The sequence below is a fragment of the Leopardus geoffroyi genome, chromosome A1 (assembly GCF_018350155.1).
Source record: "Leopardus geoffroyi isolate Oge1 chromosome A1, O.geoffroyi_Oge1_pat1.0, whole genome shotgun sequence".
NCBI classification, from domain to species: domain Eukaryota; kingdom Metazoa; phylum Chordata; class Mammalia; order Carnivora; family Felidae; genus Leopardus; species Leopardus geoffroyi.
In genome coordinates, this window is record NC_059326.1 from 235,038,122 (window position 1) to 235,046,855 (window position 8,734).

An 8,734-nucleotide genomic window follows, 5' to 3' on the forward strand; every position below is an offset into this window, starting at 1 on the left:
CCGGCACCACGGGGGTGAGGGTCGAGCTGCTCGCTGCAGCCCAGCCCATTACGGTGCATGCAGGAGTACTATAGGGTCTGCAAGAGAAACTCTAGGGGAACTCAAATCCAGAAAAGATCTTCCCAGGAAAGGTTGAGCTTCTGAGATGGGCCCAGCACCATGGAAACTATTTGCACATCGTATGCCCCGGGGGTGTGTGATCAGCTGGAGGTGTCAGAACTTCAAAGGCATGTGGGACAAGGTTGGGTAAAAGAAAGTGAGGTGCAGCCCAACTGTTCGGACAGTGGAGGCGAGGAGACGGTGGAAGAGTGAGTGATGGTCGTGGAGAGCCAGGCTGAGACCAGGTTATGGAAGAGCGTAAGCGGTAGGCTCACCTTTTGGACTTCTTTCTCCAAAGTCTGCATATTTCTCATCGACTCGGACTGAAGCGACGTGAGCAGAGCTGAGCCGCAGCCCCTGGAGAGGAGAGCGTTAGAGGGACTAGTGAACTGGTGGTTCTAGAAGCCTAGCTGAGAAGTACACCTAGTGAAACAGGGTAAAACAGAGCTGGTCAGGCAGAAGCGCGCGCCGTGGCGGAGGGTCTCGAGGGCTGGACTGAGAGGTTCGGAGTTTATTTGACCCCAGAGGGACACTGTAAAGGTTTTGGGATCTGGAGGGCCACCAAAGAGCGTGACCGAAAATGGTGTGGGGGAGAGAGTCAACACCTGTCAAAACGAGCTGGTCAGAAAGCTCTATGCTTCTCAAGACTCTGTGTCAGTTCCATGAGGGTATCGAAGAGTGGACCCCAGACCCTGGCCTTGACAGCAAATGCCATTTTATAAGGCGTTGTCACTGTGTCTCCCGAAGCCATGAAGAATTATAGACAAAATACGTGTGCATTGCAGATAAGTACGTCTCGTTTAAAACGAATCAGCAATGCAGTCCCGGCAGAATGACGGATTAGTGGCTTTTGTTTTGGAGACTGGTATTTTTTTTTTTTTTCACGTTGAGTATGGAAGAGAATATGATGAAATCCAATGAGATGGAAACATGTGCTTTCCACTCATCTGAACACGGGGGCAGCCAATATCAATTACCATCATTAATTAGAGTTAATCAATTAAATCATTAATTTCTTGAGTCATTGGCAATAAAAAGCATGACAATGTATATTTGCCAAAATGATTTGCAATCTCCGTGAAAACAGTAATTCAGGAATTAAACACAAAGAAATTCGGTTAATTTTCATTGCTTTTACTTACCAAAGCAGTTAATTACAAAGATTAGTCAGAAATTGATACAAATCAAAGTATGAGCTGCAGTGAGGAAGCATAGGACAAAGTCATTGCTAAAAGGCGAAGTATTGGTATTAACAGTTAAGTAATTTATTTTATGCAAAACAAGAGTTTTCATACTGCCTGTCATGCAAATACTAGAAAGAATAGCTCATGATAATAATTGGAAAGCTCTTTGCGGATGCAAGCTTCCTTTTAAATACTTGAAAAAAGTTGGGGCGCCTGGGTGGCTTAGTCAGTTAGGCGTCTGACTTCTGCTTAGGTCATGATTTCATGGTTCATGGGTTCAAGCCCCCAATCGGGCTCTGTGCTGACAGCTCAGAGCTTGGAGCCGGCTTCAGATTCTGTGTCTCCCTCTCTCTCTCTGCCCCTCCCCTGCTCCTGCTCTCTCTCTCTCTCTTCCTCAATAAATAAGAAAATAAAATAAAGTAAAGTAAAATAAAATAAAACAAAACATTAAAGAAATTTAAATACTTGAAAAAAGTAACAACAACAGAAGCAAAACTTTAAACCAAGAGAAAACCATTGGTGCTATTAAATTAAAATTATCATTTAAATTACTTCCAATTGCACACACTTTATACGGTAAGCCCGCCCACGTCAAGGAAGGGAGTTACTGAGTTACACAAGAAGGGAGTCTTAGGATCTCAGGGCTTCATCCTGCCCCAGGACCCTGGCTGTGAAGGGCTTGCACAGGATTCTGCAAGCCCAACCCCGGGAAAATGTGCTCAGCTCTGCACAAAGTATGGAAACTAACTGCAGGGCAGAACCATAAGCAGGCGGGGAGTGGAGGGGACGCTGCTTTAAGGAGCAAATGGCACTTGTGGGGTTAAGAAGTCCACAAACTTTCTGGTACAGGTGCATCATGATTGAAAGGAGAGGGACCCTTCCCCAGCTGAGGCAGAAAAATGAAAGCTTTCAAATAAAAAAGGAACACACAATTTTAACGTAAAAATTAAACACTGGGGCCAGTTCTAAGATGTCCCAAACCAAATAAATAGAAATGATGGTTCTAAGTAACCAACCCCAGTGTTCGAAATATCTATATTTACCTAACAAGTCTTTCCATGCCCCTGTGAGACGGGGATGCCTATCCCCAGTCTACAGATGAGAAGACTGAGGCATGGGGAGGAGGGTTGTTGTCCGGCCACAGAGCAGCAGCAGAGCTGTGATACCTTCCCAGTGGGGCTCCTGAACCGGGAGTTTAACCAGGACACTATTCAAAAAAATAAAAGGAGCTTTATAAATCACTGAAGAAAAGACAACGCAAAAGACAAATGGGCAAAAAGTTGAATAGCAAATCCGGAGAAGAGCAAGTCTGAACGGGCCATAAAGATGTGAAAGCTCAAATTCAGACATAAAATGTCTCCCGTGAATCAGCTCCCGTCCCTCAGCCAAATGCCCCTTGGTGATCTGGGACAATGGCAGGTGGACACCCCCAAGACCCCCTGGCCGCAGCCCGTAGTTTTGGTGTCCTCAGAAGGACGCCCTGTTGACCCTGTGGCCGGAGATCCCTGTGCCCTGCCCCGCGTGGCTGTGGCGGGCTGTCTGGTCTCTCTGGGCGCAGGAGGGGACCTGAAGCTCCAGGCCACTAACCAGAAAGGATGGAGACTCCCTCAGCAGAAAAGGCACCACGTTGGAAGAACCGCTGTTTCTCTGGGACGCTGAGGGCTGGGATGCACTTGAACTGGGTCAGGCTGGTACCCTAGAACGTATGGGAAGATACGATATGGTTACGGTTACTTCAAGCGCCAGAACATTCATATTTTTAAAGCTGCGGGTTTACTTTTTAATAACAGAAGCTCCGGCTAGAAAATCGTGGAAATGCTGTAACTCCTAAAAAACGAAGTTTTGCTAAAAGTCATCCTGTCTTTTTCTTAGGCATTCCAAACATCAGATTCCTCCTCTTCTCAGAGGGCGGCTGTGTCTGAAATTTGAGACCTCTAGGCGTCCCAGCTCTGGAGATCCCGGGTGGACACAATCCAGAGAGGGGCAACATGAGGAAGACAGCCCCACCTGTCGGCATGATATGCCCCGATTCGAGAGACCCCCCCCGAAAACAAACCACCAGAGTCCAGAATCAAAGCCAAGCGGCAAGGGTCGTTTATTGCAGGTTCGAACCCGGTGCTCCGCGCACTTGTTGCCGGTGATGCTAAGAGGCCCCGAGTAAGGATCTTATAGCTTCTTTTATAGACAGGCACAAACAAGTTAGGGATATTTTTTAGAGGTTACAGAGCTGTTGTTGGTTAAGATTTACATTTGAACGCTCAACAGAACTTGATTGGTTCCCGCCTTTATTTCAAACCATTCAGCAGAACTTGATTGGTTCCCCGCCTTTATGTCAGACTACAACCGGGCACGCCCTGGCTGGTTTCGGGAATGGGGGGGGGGGGTCTTTTCTTTGCAGTTGTGAGTACACCTGGTAATTTTTCTCTTAGTCTCTCAGGCACAGCTCTCGGTGCGGCCGTGGGACGATGCCCATTGGTGGGGACAGCCGCCCGTCTGCTTGTACCCCTGCAGCCTGTACGAACAAGTCCACACACAGCCTTTCAAGGTCAGGCATAGATTTTCAGTCTAAATACTTATTTTGTGTGCAGGAAGAAATGATGCCTAATTAAAAAGGCACCTCCCTCCCACTGCGTGGCTGCCAGAATAACAAAGTCACCCTAGCACCCCCATTTTCTGCTTCCTTTATCACCCAGCAAGGCCTGGCAGACTTCTCTAGTGAGCCTGCGTTCCGTGCCCGGAGAGCCATAAGGGATAAACCCAAGGCAGGAGGTACTGAATACGGCCTGTTACCCGTTTGTATATGTGGGCTGGTTTCTTTAATAACAACAAAAAAAGCAGGGGCGTCTGGGTGGCTTGCTCGGTGAAGCGTCTGACTTCGGCTCAGGTCATGATCTCACGGTTTGTGGGTTCGAGCCCCGTATCGGGCTCTGTGCTGACCGCTCGGAGCCTGGAGCCTGCTTCCGATTCTGTGTCTCCCTCTCTCTCTGCCCCTCCCCTGTTCGTGCTCTGTCTCTCTCTCAAAAATAAATAAACATTCAAGAAAAAAAAAAAAAAGCAGAATTTTACAACTAGATTTTCTTTTCACCTGGCACAAAGAATTCAGCCTGTTACTTAATGTACAAAAGACTGGCTGCAGGTGCTGGTGCACACATATAATTCGCACACACACACACACACACACACACACACACACACACTTCCCCTTACTTTCCATGTCAGTTCTGATTCCAGACACTGTAGCCTCTGCCTCCGCTGCTATGTGAATGTCGAACTAAAGGCATCCGACAGACATCGCGGGCTGCTCTCCCAGGAGTGACCAGATGACCCTGGCCAACCTCTTTGAAAACCCAGTGCCCCGCCCCCAGCCCTGCTCTTTCTCCTGTGCGGTTGGTTACCAGGCGGTGGGGAAGGGCCGACTGTATCTGCCGCGTAAATCAGGTGCAAATGGAAGACCAGAGCTCGGAGTTACCACTGGGGACACAAAGGGCCTGGGTGTACGTAATCAAGTATTTTACACTTTGTGCACGGGGGACATCTTTGGGGGTTTTCCCCGAGAAACACCAGTGGGTCCTCTGCTTTTGAGATAAGGGGGGAAGTGCACTGCCTTCAACTCTCCTTTTGCTCTCCACTGGGGAATTTTGTAATTTGCAGTTTAGATGTAAATTCATGTAAATCAGCACTTATTTTCAGATGAAATCCTACCATTGAGAACAGTCTGGAGGCATTCTCCAATGCCAGCATGCATTTGATCCCCATATAATTTCTTGGCATGTGGATTAAGCCTGCAATAAGGGTGGTAAGCTCACGATTGGGCACACAAGACAATTGACACTTATTCTACCATAAGGACAGGGAAATCGAATTGTAACGCCTTTTCCAGCATCTGACACAAAGCAGGGCCGAATGCCAGTTCAGCTAATTGGCTGGAACAAATTCCGCCCAGCACCGTCCTCGTGGGGTCAGTTGTATTCTCTTTTCGCCTTGGGTCCCGAGAAAGCACTTCGTCCCTGGCCAGTTTATTGCCAGTCGATGTGTTTGGTTTCAGGAAAGCAAGAGAAGGTATGAAAGTCAACCCACAGTGACCACCCCTCGCAGGCAGACCTCGCCACAGGGCTGCGTCCTGGTGAACGAAGCATGTATCCTTCTGATGATCCCCTCGGTGTGGACAGGAAAGCCCCGATCGGAACGCCTGGTCAAGGAAGGCACTGCAATACTCCAGTCTCTGGAGACAGAGATGCTGACAGGACATGTGGGGTTGCAGCTCTCACTGTGGACTGAGAAAACGAAGAGAAGGTAGGGAACGTCCTCCAGAAGGCCGAAGAGCTCGAGATGGCTGCAGACGCACCGCCTCGATTGGTCACGTGACACAGACCTGTCATTACATAGATTTAGATGAACTTCAGAAAAAAAGGCAGGAGCCTGAACCTGAAGAGGACATCGCTGGGAAAAGCGTTAGATCATGGGACAGAATATCCACGTGGACTGAGGGTCAAGAGGCTCCTTGGGTGTCTTTGCAAGGCGCGTGTGCTGGCGGTCACGCTGAGCAAGACGAGGCCAGGGTCAGAACAGGACGCTCACAGACGGTGCGGGGTCCTCGGTGAAACCCCGGGGGATGGAGTGAACCAGGCGGGGTCTCGGCGGGCTCTGCTGGGGCCGGGGGTATCCAGTAGACGGCACACCCTCTCTCAGGGATGCCAGGAGAAAGAATCCTAACGATCGTGAGAAGAGTCGTGACTTTTTTTTACCCCTTACGACTCCCATGAATCTATTGTTACAGTTAGACCGCTTTTGAAATATGGAGGGAGAGCTCTTGCTGATTTTCTGCTTCGCCTCTGTTGTAGGCGGTTTGATTTCATGGTGGGGGTGGGGCTGGCTTGAAGCTGAGAGTTCGCGGTCACCTTCAGCTGTCATTCTGTCTAAGGACCTCGGCGAGGTGGCCGGCTGACCCCCCCACCCCCCCACCCCCGGCTGTGGCAACAACCTCCGTGCACCTGTAGGGACCCACCAGCATCTCACAGGCCAGGAATCAGATGGGAGGAAAGGAGCAGGTGGGCCTTAATTAGCACCAAGAGCCGGCTCATTAGCAGTGAGGGGCGGCTGGCGGAAGCCAAGCAGGCAGCAGTCCCTTTAAAGGGGACAGACAAGGCATCAGTGACGAGTCGTTATTAAGAGGCAGACAGAAAGGCTGCAGCTAAATCATTATGCCCATTCCTGTAATGAGAGGCCACCAAATAGAAGCACCCCACCCGAGAGTCCACACATGGAGGGCAAGGGGCCACTGAGACGGGGAGGGTCCTGCAGAGAGCAGGGACAAGGCTTCGGCACTCGAAGGACGGGGAGTCTGAGGGAAAGACGGAGTAGGAAGATTGAGTCAAGGGATGCAATAGCCACTTTGGAGAATAAAAGGGGCTGCCATGCTGAGGATGGTGACCAGCTGTCCCTTCCTTCCAGTGAGGCTGCAACAAAGGCAGTGAGCGGCTGGGGTGGTGGCCAGAGGGGTGGCATGCGGGGGGAGAGGGGGAGGGCCTGCGGCGGGGGTGGTGAGATGCCAGCTATAGTTCTCAGGGTGGATTTGCAGACTAGCCTGCCCGATCTTGGGAAACACGTGAGGGCTCGCTGGTTTTATTGGCTGCACGTGGGGTGGGGCAGGGCACCCCCTGGAGGTCAAGGCCTGCACTGCTTGGGGGGGTGGGGGCCGCAGGACCCATGGGAGGCAGGGGTGGTGGCTGTTGGAGGCCCCAGCGCTGGCACACCTGTGGGGGACAGGCGCACGGCTCAGACCTCCCCACGTCCCATTACAGGTCAAGACCTGACCTGACGCTGAGGTTTTCACCCGTGGTTCCACCTCCTTCCGGCCCTATTTCCAGGACAAGGTCCAGTTCAATTCACCTTGCCTGTTTCTACCAGCCCAACTGCCTGGGAACACACTGCCTCGTAAGTCTGCAATAGTGTCAGCAGCCCACAGCAGAACAGAACAAACACCTCCGAGCGGAGACCCATTTTGAGAATCACTTTTGAAGGAGCAAGTGTGCACTTCGATTCCAGAGGAGCTGGCTACCGGGTGTATCAGGAATCATCTCTCTCGACTCTTTTGAGAGCAGAGGCTGTACGTTCAGCTCCCGGGAAGCGGCAAAGCCTCCGCCTCAGAGAGGCTGTGATTAGTGGAGGGTCCCTCCTGGGTCTTGCGAGCTTCTGCTTCCTCAAGGCACTCCTCCTGTCTCCGTACTTCTTGGCTTGGGGCGCTATAATGGGAGGCAAAATTCACTTATTGAAGCCTTGCCGAGGATGGACAGAGTGTCAATACAGCTTTTCTTCTGTCATCCGCCTAGAAATCTGTCTCTTTTCTGTGTTTGTCGCTAACAGCACCAGACCCGCTCAGTGACTCATCTCAGCCGTCCCCAGGCATGGTCGTGTTTGCCTCACGGACGGGACAGGAACAGTCAATAGATCCGTCCCTGAGCCGTGTGCAAGTAGATGACAGAAATAACGTCCTAGCCAGCCACATGCCTCATTGGCTTGAGATGATCTTGTTGGTTTTACTGGAAAAGGTGCGGGGTCTAGTATATGGTGTGGCGTCTGGGGAGAGATGGGCCTATGACCAGGCTGACATCTCTCCATCGGTCCAAGAGTGGTAGGAGGAGACTACTGCCCCATTTCACCTGAATCTTAGACCCATTGTGAGCACCTGCAAGTTTGTCCAGGAAAAGCACTTTGGTCGATTGAAAAGTAAGATATAATTTACATATCATAAAATTCACCACTTAAAGCATTTTTTAAAGTATATTCATAAGGTTGTGCTACCGTATCTATTAAATAATTCCAGAGTGTTTTCATCACTCCCAAAAGAAATCTCATACCCCTTAGTGGTCACTTTCCCCTTCCTTACTCCCCAGGCCCTGGCGATCACTAATCCATTTGCTGTCTCTGTACATTTACCTATTCGGGGCATTTCATAGAAGTGCAATCGTACAATGTATAACCTTTGGTATCTGGCATCTTTCATTTAGCATAATGCCTTCAAGCTTTTGATGGCTGAATAACACTCTGTTTTAGAGATAGACCACACTGTGTTTATCCATTTATCAACTTATGGAAATTGGGATTGTTTCTATGGTTTGCCACCGTTTGTTGGTTAAGAATAACATTGTTTTGAACGTAAATGTACAGGTTTTTGCATGAACACGTGTTTTCAGTCCTCCTAGATGTGTACCTAAGAGTGAAAATTGCTGGGTCATAGGGTAATTCTAGGTTTAACTTCAGAAGAGCTGCCCGTTGCTTTCTCCAGTGGGTGCTCCCCTCCATGCTCCCGGCAGCGATGATGACGGTTCTCATTTCTCTACATCCTTGCCAACACTTCCTTTCCCCTTGTCAGATGATAGCCGTCCTAAGTGGATGTGAAATGGTATCTCATTTTGGCTTTGATCTGCAGTTCCTCAACTGTTAATGATGTT